The 16,475-nt window shown below is 47.1% G+C and overlaps 1 protein-coding gene and 1 pseudogene across 7 annotated transcripts in view; one reads left to right on the top strand and one right to left on the bottom strand.

Annotated features, from left to right (window-relative positions):
- LOC142566053 (uncharacterized protein ZK1073.1) overlaps nucleotides 1-16,475 on the bottom strand; it is a 434,522-nt gene that overhangs the window by 151,805 nt on the left and 266,242 nt on the right. The window lies entirely within an intron of this gene.
- LOC142566187 (uncharacterized) lies at nucleotides 13,640-14,607 on the top strand (annotated as a pseudogene).

Consider the following 16,475-nt stretch of genomic DNA (forward strand, 5'->3'; position numbering starts at 1 on the left):
TGTACAACGGACTACCGGCTACAGCCCTTTCTTCCTTGTGTATGGACGGTCTCCTTCCACCATATTCGAAAGAGAATTCTTTTTAACACATCCTTCGCCTAACGCGTCCCTTCTAGAAGATTTTGCTGCCCGAGTTGCACATTGCCATCAAATCACCCGGCAAAGCACAGAAGCTACCCAACCTGAGCGCGAACGCCGCTGCGACAACACACGCCGCGACCTCCATTTTCACCCTGGAGACCAAGGCCTGCTTTGGACTCCAGTCCGCACTCCAGGCCCAGTGATAAGTTCCTTCAACGTCACATTGGCCCATACACCGTTGTGCAGCAAACATCTGCAGTGAACTATCTCGTCCGCCTAGTACACTCCGTCACTGACCGACGCCGCCGGAATGCCGAAATGACTCACGTCTCGCAGATGAAGCCATTCACTCCCCGTTTAGATAATCTCTAATCTGCGGCTTCCATGACGGGGTGCAGTTATTGTAAGCACTTTTAACGTAATTCGTCGTTTTCGTTTGTACATAGCCATCATCATCCACCCTACAAGTGGCCCGCATGATCACGCGCATCTCACACAGACGCCACGGCATGCGAGAGGACACACTCAAGCTGGTCAGAAGCTTGGTCGTCAGCCGAGTGGCATACACCCTTCCATACTACAATCCCATCAAGAGTGAGGTACAACAGGCGGACGCGATTCTACGCAAAGCCTACAAAACCGCACTCCACCTTCCCCACAACACCTCAACCGAAAAGCTCCTAGCCTTAGGACTACACAACACCTTCGACGAATTGAAAGAGGCGCAACTAGTCTCCCAACAACGCAGACTACAGCAGACCCCATCTGGCAGGGAGCTCCTGAAGAAACTAGGCTGCGCCGATCAACTTCAAGAGATACAGAGGACCGAAACAATTCCGGACGAGTATCGCAACACACTGAAAGTAGCACCCATACCCCGGAACATGGATCCCAACCTACACAAAGCGCGCAGAGAAGCGAGGGCTGAATACCTACAAAAGACACTAGCACCCCAAGAAACGACAGTATACGTGGACGCATCCACGTACGCCAGAGCAGCGGGGCAGAGCAACAGCAACGCGGTAGCAACGGTGATTGATTCGAACCTACGCGAGATCACCAGCGCATCACTACAAGGCTGTACGATAGTCGAGGCTGAAGCAGCGGCCGTCGCTCTAGCGGCAGCGGAGGGATATCGGTCTAAACGGTCTCTAACAATCCTTACAGACTCGCAAACAGCGTGCCGCAACTACCTACGCGGCAGAATAGGGCACGGAGCGCTCCGCATACTCCGCTCCGGAGACCCCATAACAGAACGACAAACAAAAGAACCAATTAGGCATACGATAGTATGGACGCCGGGACACACGGGAGTGGCAGGGAACCAAGAGGCGGACAGGATAGCTCGAGGGTACACTTATTACCGAGCATCCAACATAGGCGACCTCGAGGAGACCGAACCTGTACCCCAAGACTATTCGGCGATACTAAATTACTACAAGGGCTGCAGAAAGCGGTATCCACCACCGCACAACTCCCTTAGCAGAGAGGACTCTGTCGCGTGGAGGCAGCTACAAACGGGCTCGTACCCGAACCTAAACGTACTCAGCAAAATTTATCCCACACAATACAATGACAAATGCCCCTGGTGCCACGAAACACCCACGCTGTATCACATAACGTGGGCATGCCAGAAGATAGACGTGGTACCCGTTATACCAAACCCGAGTGCGGAGCAATGGGAGGGAGTGCTCTCCAGCGATCGCCAGGTCGACCAAGAAGGTCTGATTCGGCGAGCACAACTGGCAGCAGCATCCAGCGGAGCCCTGGACTAAGGGCAACCGACCGTTGTGCTAGAAGATGGACGATTCCATCTGAAGACCGCAGAAGACCAGTGAATCTAGAGCTGATAAAGTTTTTCACTCACTCACACTCCCTGTTCTTCTTCGCGCATGAGCTGGAGCGTTGCCTTTGTTTTTAATAAAGAAGCGCTGGACAGCTTGGTCGGTATATATATATACATGTATGTTGTGCGTGTGTGTGTGTTACGGTGAAGAATCTGACACGGAATAGAGGCAGATGAATACTCTGGCCGTTTCCTGAGCGCCATATATAGCGCTTGCAAATATACATTATTCTACACTCGTGGGCCTGCTTTCTTCCTGCAACATTTTGGTGGAGGTGCGGGGTACAATCACGGAACTTCGCAACGGACGTCATCTACTTGCCGCCACAATGGCAGGTCAACCTACACAACCGACAACGCCTCAGCAGTCTATGCCAACGGTCATCCTCACTCATCCGCAGGACGCGGACACATTTTGTGGCGCGGACAACGCCGACGCCGAGGATCGGCTTGCGATGTACGACCGAGTGTGCGACAAGAACAGGTGGGATCCAACATTGAAGTTAGCAGACCTGATATTCTGCGCTCGTTCTTGACTTTTTTCGGCTGTCCTCGTGTCTCCCCCAAACTTTCTTAGTATGCATTTAAACCAACTAGTCCAACTACCTGCTTTCTTGATAGTGTGAGAGGAACTGCGAAGCAATGGTGCGATACACACGAACCTGACCTAGCGAGCCGAGATGTCTGCAAATAAAAAATGCGAGACCTGTTTCGCAGACCTGTCGGTCATCAGTTGGAAGCAAAAAGAGAACTTGCGTGGTGCGCTCACACATCAACAGAACCCCTTGTCTTGCACATAGAGGATGCGCTGGCCCTCTGTCGCAAGGCTGATAAAAAACTCTCATTATGCAAAATAGAAGTGAGGCGTGCAGATAGGACACAAGAGTAGAAAAGTGGACAACACGAACTTCTCTACTCTTGTGTCCAGTCTGCACGCCTCACTTCTATTTTGCATAATGAATCCTTACCAACTAGCTCAGCTTTCTGTCGTTCTAAAAAACTCTCAGTGCCCTTCCCCTCTGTGAAGAAGTATGACCAGCGAAGCTGGGTATGTGGTCCCCTTAATGTTAAACTGCATCACCGCCATGGGTCGGCCCGGCATTGCATTATCTTTTGGATCGGCCCACGTATGAGGAGTGCTTAACGTCTGCTTCCCCTCAGCCGAGGGTCCACCCGGCATTGCAATATCTTAGTGATCGGCCCACGTATGGGGGGTGCTTAATGCCTGCTTCCTCTCAGCCGCGGGTCGGGCAGGTATTGCACTATCTTCGCGATTGGTCCTCGTATGGGGAGTGCTTAACGCCTGCTTCACCTCCGCCGCGGGTCGGCCCGGCATTGCATTATATCCGGGACCGGCCCACGTATGGGGAGTTTTTTGCTTACCACGCAGATGAAACAAAAATATCCTTGGACGGTAGATGTATACAGCTTCGCTGTAATACATGACCAAAGAAAACAAGATTGGTCACACACTAAAGGGTATTGCCGACAATGCCTTCAATCTCATGATGTGTAAGGAGTGTGCCACGGGGGATGCAATATTAAAGGAGTGTCGGCGCTTCGAACAAGCGAAGGTCCGCCGCGTGGCTCAACCTCCGATAGATTGTCCAATACCGCCGCAACATCTTTGCGCGAAGACACGCCGCGGTTCGTTCAGCCGATGGAACCGGAAGAGCGCATCGTTCGCCGTGAGCTTGAGTCCATGAAAACGCTTCCAGTTCGTTCCGACCGTCGGGAAAGCGTGCCCTCTATCTCGCTTATGCAAGCGGTTTTTCGGGAGCAAATAGCGATTTTGGGCATCCCATCTCTCTACTCGGTCCGCCATGCGAACACCTACCACATTTCTGCGGCCGCGCAATCCTAGAGGCAAAGCTTTCCTCCATCGCAACCCAGCTGACTGGCGCAGAGCGGATGATAGAGCGATATGTTTTAATTGTTCCAGTATTGGACACATCACCCGTCATTGCCGCAGCCGCTGGTCGTCGCCTCCTCGGTTATCGTCCCCGAGTCACTACCGCTAACTGATAATGACAATGACAATGACGTTTATTTTTGCATCAGTACAGTGTGATGATACGAAGGGGCGGCGTGCGGAAAAAGCTGTCATTTCGACAGCGTGACAAAGCCGCAGGCCCCCACATTGGCGATTACAGCAGCAACAAACACAATGAGTTTACAACTTTTGAAAATATTATACAGAAATATTGCGCAAGCCACAGAAGAAAGTTGTGCAGCAGAAATGCAAACTTACATAATCTTACAGGTATGCATGAAATGTAAGCATATATTCCTACACAGAAAAATGCAATCTTGTGTAGAGATGCAAAAGAGAAAAAAAGAAGCCCATTATTATGCAAATATTTTTCTTGTAGATGCAGAGCAAGAACGAACAAAGCAAGCATACTGTTCTTTGTTGTCCAAAAAAGAAAGAGCAGCAGACCAAAAATAAAAATTTGTTTTGCTAGAAAAATCAACGAAATGAAAAAAAAACTAGGAAATTCGTCTAGTCTTAAGTTTAAATAACTACAAATAGCTTTAAAGGTAGCGTTCTCCAGTTGAATCGCTTCGCTGTGTAACCTATTTAGTAATCTTGGTAGTTTATTACAAGGCGTCTGTTGCACATATTTAGTTCTTACTGTTGGTACTTTCCAGCATTCCTTATTGCGTGTTGCATATATATAGTTCTATTGTTTTCTAACTTGGCAAGTTGCTTAACAAAACTCGCTCCAGTGTTTAACTCTTGTTTATAAGCTCTACACAGTCGATAATCATATAGTGTTGCGATTGGCCTAACTTTATATTTTACAAAAAATGGAAGTGTGTCAAAATACCCAGGGATATTTGCAATTACCGGTAGCAACTTCTTTTGCAAGACATGAATGTTGTGCACATTTTCTTCAGTGGTAGTAGCCCAATCTAAATGGCTGGCAATAACTAAGCCGAGATTGAAACAATCTATTAAAAATCATCAGAACTTTTTGTGGCAGTAAATGGCGATTACGAAAAACAATACCAATTACCTGTGACAGTTTTACTGCTAAACAATCGACATGTGTATCCCAGGATATGGTTTCTTGAAATATCACACCGAATGTTTTAAAGCTGGGTACGATAGCGATAGGACAAGAATTTAGTAGTATCGGTTTATTAAGGACAACGTCTTTATTTTTACTGCGAAATATCATAGCTTTCGTTTTTTTCGTATTTAGCCGAAAACTATTTTGACATGCTCGTTCATCTAATTTCTGTAAGGTTAAATTGGCTTCATCAGTTAATTCATCAACTGAATTTCTTATTAAAAAGATGCTGGTGTAATCAGCGTAAATTATATCATTTGCCGCAGAGTTTATATTGCTGATGTCATTATTGTACAGATTAAAAAGAAAAGGGCCCAATATGCTGCCTCGTGGCACACCACAAGATACAGCAAGCAGACGAGAGATATCTTGATTTATGTCCACTGTCTGAACACGGTACTGTATATAGGATTTAGTCAGGTGTGCAGCTTTGCCGCGGTAGCCATAGCGTAAAAGTTTCTCAATAAGAAGAGAATAGTTTATATGGTCCAAGGCTTTGGTAAAGTCTACAAAAACTCCCAAGACCAATGGTCCCTCGTGAACAGCGGTTCAGATTAATTCTTTCTGAGCTAATAACGCAAGCTCAGTGCTGAGACCTTTACGGAAGCCAAACTGTAACGGAGTTATAAGATCATCTTTCTGTTCGAATTCAATAAAGCGATTCAAAATTACTTTTTCTAGAATTTTCAAAAATGCAGGAAGGATTGATATGGGGCGATAATTACCCAAGTCATTTTTATTACCTTGTTTGTGCAACACTATTACACGAGCTACTTGCCTTTGACAAGAGAAACAGCCTGGTTAAGACAGACGCTAAATATAAGAAACACAGGGTGCTGGAAGATCGGCAGCATACTTAATCGGTTTATTCTGAAATCCATCGATGTCTTTTGCGTTACTTCTTAAGGTTATTATATCGTTTACTTCAATTTCATTTACGGGTTCATTTACGGGTTCATCACGAATTGTCAGGCAATTGCACTTTCTCGGCGACTACGAACACCAACGCCGACAGTGCTCCACCAAGGCCCAGCAGCTACCCGTATAATCGTCGGTCCCGTTCGCCGCTTTTCGTCCCCATCTGCAACCGGTCGCTTCACTCCAGGAAATTAGGCGGCAAAGCAGCAATTCCGACCCATCCCACAAATCTTCTGCTGATCCTGCCTACACATGGAAACCTACTGGACGTTGACGGTGTTCCTATTACATCTCTCGCTGACACATGAGCGCTGCTCTCCACCAGAGGCTCGAAAAGGCTCTGACGCTCGCCGTACCGTGCACTGTGCGAGTCGCCGATGGTAGTACTTCGCCTGATGCATCAAATAGTGAAAGTGACAACGAGACAAGGCAGAACAGGAGGACTACAGCCTCTGTGAATATCCTGATTGAAGGCTTGAGCCAGAAGCTTGCCCAAATACTGAGCCGACTGGGAACCCTCGAAGGCAAAGTTGACAAACAGAACACAATCACAGTGGCAGTTGAAAAGTCAGTGGAGTTGCTTGCTTCCAAGCACGACGAACTCTTGTCAAAGATTGCCGATCAGCAAAATGAAATAGCTAAACTAAAAAAACAACTGTGGAAGTAACTGAGAAGTTGACTGAAAATGACACTGAGCTTGCCAGATTGAAAGAGTGTGTCGAAAGCGCCGAACAATACACAAGGTGCAGAACTGTAGAAATACACGGGATACCTGAAGCCCCTAATCAGGACCTTTACCAAGTTCTGACTGACCTCAGCGCAAAGTTCAACGTACAGTCACCGGAGCCACAGGTGATAGAAGCATTGCATCGGCTCAAGGCACATGAAGGTAAGATTGCGCCGATTACTGTTCGCTTTGTGGACCAGACCACAAGGGACATGTGGCTGGCGAAAAAGCTGCAGGCAGACAAAGTCTACATAAATGAAAACCTGACAATGGCTCAGAAAATGCTGCTTTCGAAATGTAAGAAGCTTGCAAAAGATCGAGGATTCAAATTCGTCTGGGTGAGCAACAGGAAAATCCTTGTCCGGAAAAGTGAATGTGGATCGGTAATTAGTATCAACTCAGAAAGAGACCTCGGTAAACTAGCGTAATAGCTTCCTTTGACTCATTTCGTGAGAGGAATATTCATGTAGAAACTGCTAAGAGTGAAGCACAATTAAACCACGAACTTAGTTTGCTACATGTTAATATCAGAAGTTTCAACAAATAGTGGGATGAATTAGGACTGAAGCTCCAGACTGCTGCGGTTCCGTTTGATGTTATTATTTTAACCGAAGTTAATATAGATGTGTCGAGAAAATGTACATTTATCTTGGCTGGGTATTCTCAATATGCACTGTGCCGCGAAAGTCGTAAAGGAGGCGGTGTTTGGTGTTCATAAAAAAATGTGTCAATGACGAATAGAACTGATGTTAATTTTATTCATGCAGAGACGGTCACTCTGTCTATTTCGAAATCAAATACCGAGTACACTTTATGCGCAATATATAGGCCACCGAATATGAATGCCAGTGCAATTTTAGATGAGCTGTATACTTTTTTCTACGAGCCCATGAATGAGAACTTCATTATTGCGGGGGATCTTAACATAGACATTATGAAAAAGACAAAAATTATCACCGCTGATTACCTCAATTTGCTGGCAGAACTTGGACACGTTAGCACAATTAATTAATGTACAAAAGAAGAACACTTAGGTGCTAATATAACAGTCATGCATTGACCATATAATAATTCGTTCGCAAAAGCAGCAATACGTTTCCGGAATTATCAAACAAAAACTAGCCGATCATTACTTTGTAGCGGTCGCAATTATGTCTAGCGATCATAGAACTGATGTGGGCATTATTAGAGGTTCTCTTTTAGATAACAAAAAGTAGATCAATTAATTCATAACGTTAACTGGAGTTCCCTTTTACATTTGGATCATATTAGCTTATACAAGAAAACTGTAGAAATCCTTCGCAATGTCTATGAACAGTCAACGAAATCTGGTAATATCAAAGTAAGAAGCCCAGATAAGAAATGGATAACTCATGAAATAGCAGAGTTGCGCTGCGCGAAAGATAAGGCATGGCAGAAATGCAGGGAACAACCTGAAGATAAAGCGCTAAGAGATGAATATCGCGCATTGCGGAATGAAGTAACGGCTAAAAAGCGGCAGGCGAAAAGATTCTTTTCCATGCGACAGTTTTTACTGAACAAATGTGACGGAAAGAACACGTGGGAGATAGCGTATGAACTAATGGGTCGGCAGGAAAATGCTTCCATTGATGAAACAGTAAAGAATTTTCCAAAGGAAAATGTGAAGGTGCTCTGTGATAAATTTAATGATGTGTTCTTAAATACAACAGAAAAGTTGAGAAACATAAGTCAGTAGTCCTGTACCATATCAATCGAAACGAGCATGTGCGCATACAGCGTATCTGCCCGTCATATCAGCGGATGATCTATGAAGCATTATTTGCATAATGAAACAGTTCTAGACACCAGGATATGATGACATTCGTCTGAGAGATTTGCACAGGAACTTTGGAGTTTTAAAATACGTTCTGAACATAATGAACGGCATGTTTGAAACTGACGAACTTAAAATATCTGTTGTCAGGCCTGTGCACAAACAAGGCAAGAAAGGCGACTTAATAAATTATAGGCCCATTGCAATAGTGTCGTCGATAGCACATATTATGGAAAAGCATGTTGCATACGTTATGCAATCATTCTGTGAAAAATATTCTTTGAACAATACTGCGCAATTTGGCTTTACAAAGAATAGAAATGCGACAACGCTTCTCGAAGAATTTTCTGATTATGTTTAGATTGCAATAGAAAATAATCACGTTGTGTTAGCCCTATTCCTGGATTTAACGAAGGCATTTGACACGATACACCATGCGTTACTACTCGAAAAATTAGGCTCACTTGGTTTCCGCGGTCATATTAAAAAGTTTTTTAACAGTTATTTTACGAAGAGGTTGCAGTGTGTAAAGCTTGATAATACGTACGGACACTTGAAGAATGTTACTATCGGTGTACCTCAAGGAAGTTCACTCGGCCCACTGCTATTTAACGTTTATGTGTCTGATTAGAGTCTATTGCAGATTAAATCAAAAATCTTTCAATACACTGACGATACAGCGCTCGCACTTGAAGTCACTGACTATTGTACTGACGTTAAAACGTTTCAAGCAGATACTGAAGTAAGTGATTGGTTCTCGCAAAACTTTATTTCCTTAAACCTTCACAAAATGAAACTGACATGTTTTAAAACCTCCCACGAACAGTTGCTTTAATTAAACCTCTGTGCTTGCACACGTCCCACTGTCACCCGTGTGATTGCGAAGCCATGCAAATAGAGCAAACGGTTCAATATCTGGGTGTCTATTTCGACCAACATCTCACTTCGAACGAGCACATCGTTTACCTCTCTAGAAAAATTGGGGCCATTGCGGCCATGTTGTATCACCTTCGGGGGAAATCTCCGCTTCACCTTAGACGAGTAACCTACACAGCATTAATAAAACCTGTTTTAAAATATGGTATTATATTATGTGAAAACTGTTCAGAATATAAGAAGCAAGCATTAAATGTCATACTAAAACGAATCGTGAATAGTATATCTCACGGTACTAAATTACACTCGCTAGACATGAGAGAGAAATACGATGATTTAGGCATCCTACAGATTCGAGAGCTCTTTTATTTTGTTGTGTTGACGTGATATTATTATTCAAATGAATATAAAACTCCTGTAGAAAAAGGTGTTATTTGAGGAAAGCAGAATGTTTTGTTAAACCACAGGTCTATCGTAATTATGGTAAAAAGATGCGCAATTACTATGCACCAGCTATGTTTAATGAAATTCCTGATGATCTATGTCTTGCAAACAACAAGAGAAGGATGATGAGTGGTTTATGAGATTGGCGCGTAAATTTATTGCCTTCTGTATAGCTTGAATTGTATTGTATATGTTGTGCTGTCAGATTTATCGGCAATGTCGTGTATCACATGAAATGCATGTATATGAAGTTTATTTTTTAGAAGATTCTCCACCTGCTGCCTGACCAACCAACAAGCATAATATCCTTAGGCAGGTCAGAATTTGTGTATTTGTATGCTGTATTGACAAATAAACTTTGAAACATTGAAACTTTGTTATTGTAATGTGCACAGCACGTGTGACCGTGGGGGGGGGGGGGGGGCATTATACCATTGTTTCGTTTATCGTCCTTGAACACTGTCCGCACGACCTCAACTTCCTTTCGAAACATTCTACTCAAGCCGCAGGTGGACTTGACGTTTCCTGCCAACGCCACAATGTGCTTCACAGCACTTACGTTCTGCCGAGGCTGTCTCCCCAAGCTACTACAAATGTCCTCCTTGACGGCGAGTACGGCGTGCGACCGCTTACTGGCGTTGTCCCGCAATATTACCCTGCCGAAAAGCACAATACAGATCCTCGAAAACAGCATTCGCGTGCTGATACTCAATTTTGGAATCCGATATATATCCGCAAGAATCCAATCTGATCGTCAGAAAGTTTACGCCATGCAAAATCTTCCTGTACCTTGTTCAACGAAAGATGTGCCTAGTTTTATGGGATTATGCTCTTATTTCCGGTGATTAGTGAGAAAATTTGCCGACATCGCTCGCCCTCTCAATGACCTTATTAGGAAAGATGTCTCTTTCTGATGGGGACCATTGCAAGAGAAAGCCTTCTCTACCCTGATTGAGCGGCTTCGCCAATTCTGTCACCCTTCTGCGCCCCCAGAAACACGAACTGACACACGTGGTCATGGTACTCGCTCAGCTTCAACAGGGCCAGGACCGTGTCATCGCTTACGCAAGCCGCCTTGTTTCCGCGTCCGAGCCAATTTACACCATTAATGAGAGGGAATGTCTCGCGCTCGTATGAGTGGTCACGAAATTTCGACCATACTTTTTCGGTTGGGGCTTCTGCGTCGTGACCGATCATTACGCCTTCTGCTGGCTGTCCTCTTTAAAGGGACCAACTGGACAGGCGATGGGCATTGCGCGTATAAGAACATACATTTTCTATTGCGTCAGGGCACCTGCATAAGGACGCTGACTGCCTGTCCCGCAATCCCGTGGATCAATCGGACGATACCGATGCTGCGGGTTCCTGCGGATTCAGATATATCGAATTCCTGCCGAATCCCATATATGTATATAGAGGGTGTCCTACGTAAGTTGAGCCAAACATTAAATATACGCAAATGCCACGTAGCTCGACAGAATCAACGTGATGTTGTTTGCCATCGCTAGGAGATATTCAGATTTCTTTTTCATTCCGCTTAATTAGATCGTTACTCTTAATTAATTTGTCAACTTTCCCAATATTATAAATGAATGAAAAGTGTCAATGAGAAAATTGAGAGCCACACGAAAAACTCCCGATACAGCTTGCTGTTGCCCGATACGTGCTACAAAAGTGTTCTTCTGAGTGTGACAGACGCCCGCGAATACACGCAAAGTGCCGCGAGCGGCCAGTCGCGCGGCTTCTGCGAGACATCCAAATGTTTAATTGAACAATTCACCCAACTGCGCTTTTAATTAAATACTTTAGGGCACATATTTTAATCTACGAATTGTAGCTAGCGAGTGTGCAAGGCACACAAACTTAGAAAGAACTCTGACGTTCGCCCCGATTTCAAAATACGCGTCGTCAAACTTGCCGTAAATATGCATGCACTGTTGTTCCGTTTACTTTTTAAAGAAAACGTTGCTTATGCATTCAAGCACAAGATTAACTGGAACACCAATGCATTTCATCGGACACATTGAAATTCATATCTCGAAACTGGCGTATTGTTGAGAATTCGTTTTAAGTCGACATGTATTGCATACTCACTAGCTACAATCCGTAGATTGAAATATGTGCGTACAGTAATTATTTAAGAAGATAATTAGCGTAATAATTTTATTTACTCTATTAAGCATTTTGATTTCCCGCAGAAGTAATGGCTGCTTGAATAACTTAGATAAAGGGTTAGAATCGTACTTCTCTGCCAAACACAATTTAAAAAAATAATTCAAATAAAAAAACACGCTGATAATTTACTATAGTGCTAGTTGTACAGCAGCTTTAATGAACATATCTCATTTTCATATTATACGATGTACTGCCAATTGAGTATTTCCATGGCACTGTCCGAATCAGTAATCCAACCGGGAAGAATGTGCCAGAAATGGAATATTTTCTTCGTTGTCACGAAGCACATTACTTTAGTCATTAGACAGGATATTTATCGGAAAACAATTTGGCCACAATTTCATCATACTTTTCATTTGTTCATAAAATAGTGTTGGAGAACACAAGCTGCACCGCCGACACCGCGCAGCCTGCCTGCAGCAGCTGTCGTGACTCGCCTCGCAGCACCGCGCTCCGTGGCTCGAGAACCTCGTGCAGCAGCAATTAAGTCTGGCGCTGCTATCCAGGCTGACGCAAGTCGATTCAGTCTATACGCGTACAAAAAGTGGCTACCTTTCAGTAAATTCTCAGTCTATAGTGTGTCTATAGACAGATGTCAAGTTTGTCGGGCCCTTGGGCCCTCTCTGCAGCGCGCACGGGGGAAGCCTTTGAAACGCGCGCCACAACGGCACTCGTCGCATGGAGCATGCGCACCGATCGCGTATCGTGAGAACTCGCGCGGGGAATGCCGGGAAGGCGGCTGCCATTAAAAAGGCAGCTGAGACGGGACTCGTGGCTTTTTTCCAGGGCGCGGGCCTGGGGAGGCGCTGGCGGGGCGTGGCCCGTCTAGGTTTCTTTCCGAGCGTGCTGCAGAGCAGGGGAAAAAGCGTTTTGTGTCCGCGGGACCAGTGCTCTTGTTGTTCGCTTTTGGAACTGTCTGCGCGCCTGGTTCGGTGCTTGCATGCTTTCTGCGCTTTATGCATTCTGTTATCGACCGAAAAATTGTGTTGGTTGATGGTGTGTAACGGCCGTTCTTTCGTCGCTCCCTTTGGCTTGTATATTTCGTTGCCTCGCTATTCTGCTGCTTGCTTCTTTGCTTTTGCTGCTTTTTGCTGCTTTGCTTCTTTGCTGCTTGCTTCTTTGCCTTGCTCTTTTCTGCTATTGGCCGCGAGGCTGCGGTAATTTTGAGTGTTACATTCTATCGTAAATTAAAGCGGTTTTTTGTTCCTTGCGCCTTTGGTCCTTTGTCGTGCTGGTCGCGGCTCGCGGACCCCCTGAGCGAAGGCGAGGGGCCTTCATCTAGCGCCCAACGTGGTTTTCTTCTTTCTCGTTGTTTTTCTGTTTGTTCTGGAGTACGCTTCCGCACGGCAGGGACCATGAGCACGGGAACAAGGGAACCGCCCCCATCTCGAGGCAGCTGGCAATTCCGCCTAGGCCTACTTGTTTCGCTCAGACATCGGGTACCACAGCTCACGCATCTGTACCCTACCCCTCTGACCCGCGTAAGCTCACTGAACGTTTTTATACTACCTCTCGCTCTCCTTGCGCCCCGCTATTCCGCGCCATCATGCCTCCGCAGAACCGCTTGACCATTCCGTCGGACCGCTTTGCCCGTCCAATTTCAACACCAAAGATGCACCGCCGGCATTTTAATGCACCTACGTTCGGGTAAAGTCAAGAAGGGCGCGGTTGATAATCATACTCGCAAAACCACTAGTACGATGCCTGATAAGAAGGACCAGGGTGCGCCCGCACAAGATATGTGCAGCATTATTGCCCAGCTGACCGCGCTGCTCGAGCATCAGACAAACATAACGCCAGCAGCCAGTTTCCGTTTGCAGCTCGCTGTGCCTACATATGAAGGCCACACAGATAAGAAATCGGTGGCGGACTTCCTTCAGGAAATGGAAGATTACCGCAATGCGGAAGCCATTACGGATGCGCTTCTTCTTCAGCGCGTCTTGCCCGTCGCCCTGACTGGGTCCGCCGCCCGCTGGCGTCGTCGCCAGTCATTCCAAAGTTGGGCGCACTTTGAGCAGCTACTGCGAGCAGAATTCCTCCCCCCCCCCCTCCGACTACGTTGTCCGCATGAAAGACGAGCTTCGCGCCCGCAGTCAGGCGGAGGAGGAAAGCCTCCAAGAATACATACGGTCCTTTCAGGAGCTTTACGAGCGCGCAGACCCTTCAGCACCCGAAACAGAAAGTCACCCGGGCAATCCGGCAATCTCACCCACGCTTCCAGGCTTATCTAAGGGGCCGCACCTTCTCTTCGCTTGACGATCTCGCTAAAGCGGCATCCGATATTCAGGCGGCGATGTTGGCAGAGCTAACTAACCAGCCTCCACCCCCGCCTCAAGCCTCCCTCGAGCCGTCTTGCGCGTGGCGCGGTTCTCCATTTGCAAGCCCGGGGAATATGGTACCGCCTCCAAGGGCGCTGGATTCATTCACTCACCGCACCTTTGCCACCCAGGTACCTTTCCGCCCTCCGGTCCCGGAACCTGCCACAACGTTGCGAGGCACTCGGGGCCGCAGCAGGCCTGTAGCGGCTGCCGCCCAATCGGGCGCAGCAGATACACGCAGGAGCATTCCAGTCTGCTTCCAGTGTGGAGGACGAGGCCACTACAAGAGCCAGTGCCCGAGCCCCCCTGGCTCCCGCCAGCAGGGAAACGACGAGGGCCGGCGGTGGTGAGCAGCTCCCAGTCGCCGGCAAACGACCTACCGCGCCCCGACGTCCCCTCGAAACATGCAGACTACGGGGCCGTCAGGCACCGAGCGGGGGCAGGCGTTTCCAAGACTACGAAAAGCCGGGTGTTTTGGTCGTCTCGCCATCCTGCTGCCACGGCGCTGAGCCAGGGACAACCTCGGCAGCCGAGAGGGGGAAAGAAACGGCTCCTCACACTCTAATCACCACCGGCATCAACGGTAGTAGGTGTACCGGAAAGGTGTCACCCCCCCCCCCCCCCCCCCAGATCGAAGGCCCAGGATCTCGGAGAAATGGTGAGGGCTTTGCCGTCCACGTTCAGTCTTCTTGACTCCCACCTTGAGAAAACACCATTGGTGGCGGTCAGAATGGCCGGAATAGAAGTACCTGCTATTTTAGACACCTTCTCTGCTGTTTGCGTTTTCGGCGATCGTGTCAAAAGCGCCGGCGAGACGAAACGTCTACAGTTACGAAGTATAAACAGGACCCTTCGCATGGCATCCGCTCACGTTGCGTCGGCTACGTCAGCAGCCCGGTTAACAGTTACCATCAATGATAAAAAATTTCGGCAAGGCTTCCTGCACCTTCCAGGACTCTCTTGTTCTGTGATTTTGGGCCGTAACTTTATAGCCAAAGCAGGAATCATTCTCGATCTCTCTAAAGGCACCTACCAGTACGGCATGCATGCACATCCACTCAAGTTCATGACTAAGCCAGGAGAACCACAGTCAAATTTCTTTAGCGCCAATATCTCTGCGGTCTCCGAGACTGGTAGTGCTATTCTCACTGTTCTGAAGTCTTTCACAGGATCTCCGGCGGAGAAGACCAAAATCGAGACAGCACTTAAACCATTTGCCCAAATGTTTACGGAAGCTCCTGGCAGCGTTAATGTGCTGACTCATAGGATCGACACCGGATGCGCCCGCACAATTCGTTTCAACCCGCGGCCCCTGAGCATCCACAAGCGAGCACTTCTTGATAGTGCGCTAGACGAAATTATCGCTACCGGTGCAGTAAGACCGTCTAAGAGCCCTTGGGCGTTCCCAGTTGTACTAGCACCTAAGAAATATGGCACGGCGCGGTTGTGCGTCGACTAGTGTCGGTTGAACGCTGTCACAGTTCGAGACTCGTACCCCTTCCCATCAATCGATTCAGTGATGTATTCACTTGGGTCCGCAAAGTTCTTTACTACTTCAGACTGCAGCAGGGGCTTCCTGCAAATTCCGATCGCCCCCTGCGATATTGCAAAGACTGCATTCACTTGCCATTGGGGTCTGTTCGAATTTGTCCGATTGCCTTTCGGTTTCTGCAATTCGCCGGCAATCTTTCAGCGTGTAATAGATATTGTGCTTCAAGACGCCAAATTCAATTATGCCATGGCCTACATGGATGACGTGGTAGTGTTCTCAAAAACCCTGGAGGAGCATCTCCTTCACCTAACCACCGTTTTACAACGAATGCAGGACGCAGGCATCACCATTAACCCCCGGAAGGCTCAACTTGTTTCGACCAGAATCAACCTCCTAGGTTTCATTGTCGAGCAAGGCACATTCCGGCCTGACGAGGAGAAACTCCAGGCCATACTGCAGCTTCCACCACCAACAGACGTCAAGAGCCTGCAGCGGTATTTGGGCATGGTGGGCTTCTACCGCCCCTTTATCCCCAACTGCGCTGACCTGGCAAGGCCTCTCCACCAGCTCCTACGGAAAGGGGCCAGTTGGTACTGGACTGACGTGGAGCAGGGATCATTTCGGGCTCTGTCATCGGCTATCGCCGATACCGCATGTCCGCGGCTCCCCGACCTCAACCTGCCATTCACCGTGCAGACCGATGCAAGTGAGTATGGCATCGGCGCA

Source organism: Dermacentor variabilis, unplaced genomic scaffold (genome assembly GCF_050947875.1).
Source record: "Dermacentor variabilis isolate Ectoservices unplaced genomic scaffold, ASM5094787v1 scaffold_12, whole genome shotgun sequence".
Lineage (NCBI taxonomy): Eukaryota > Metazoa > Arthropoda > Arachnida > Ixodida > Ixodidae > Dermacentor > Dermacentor variabilis.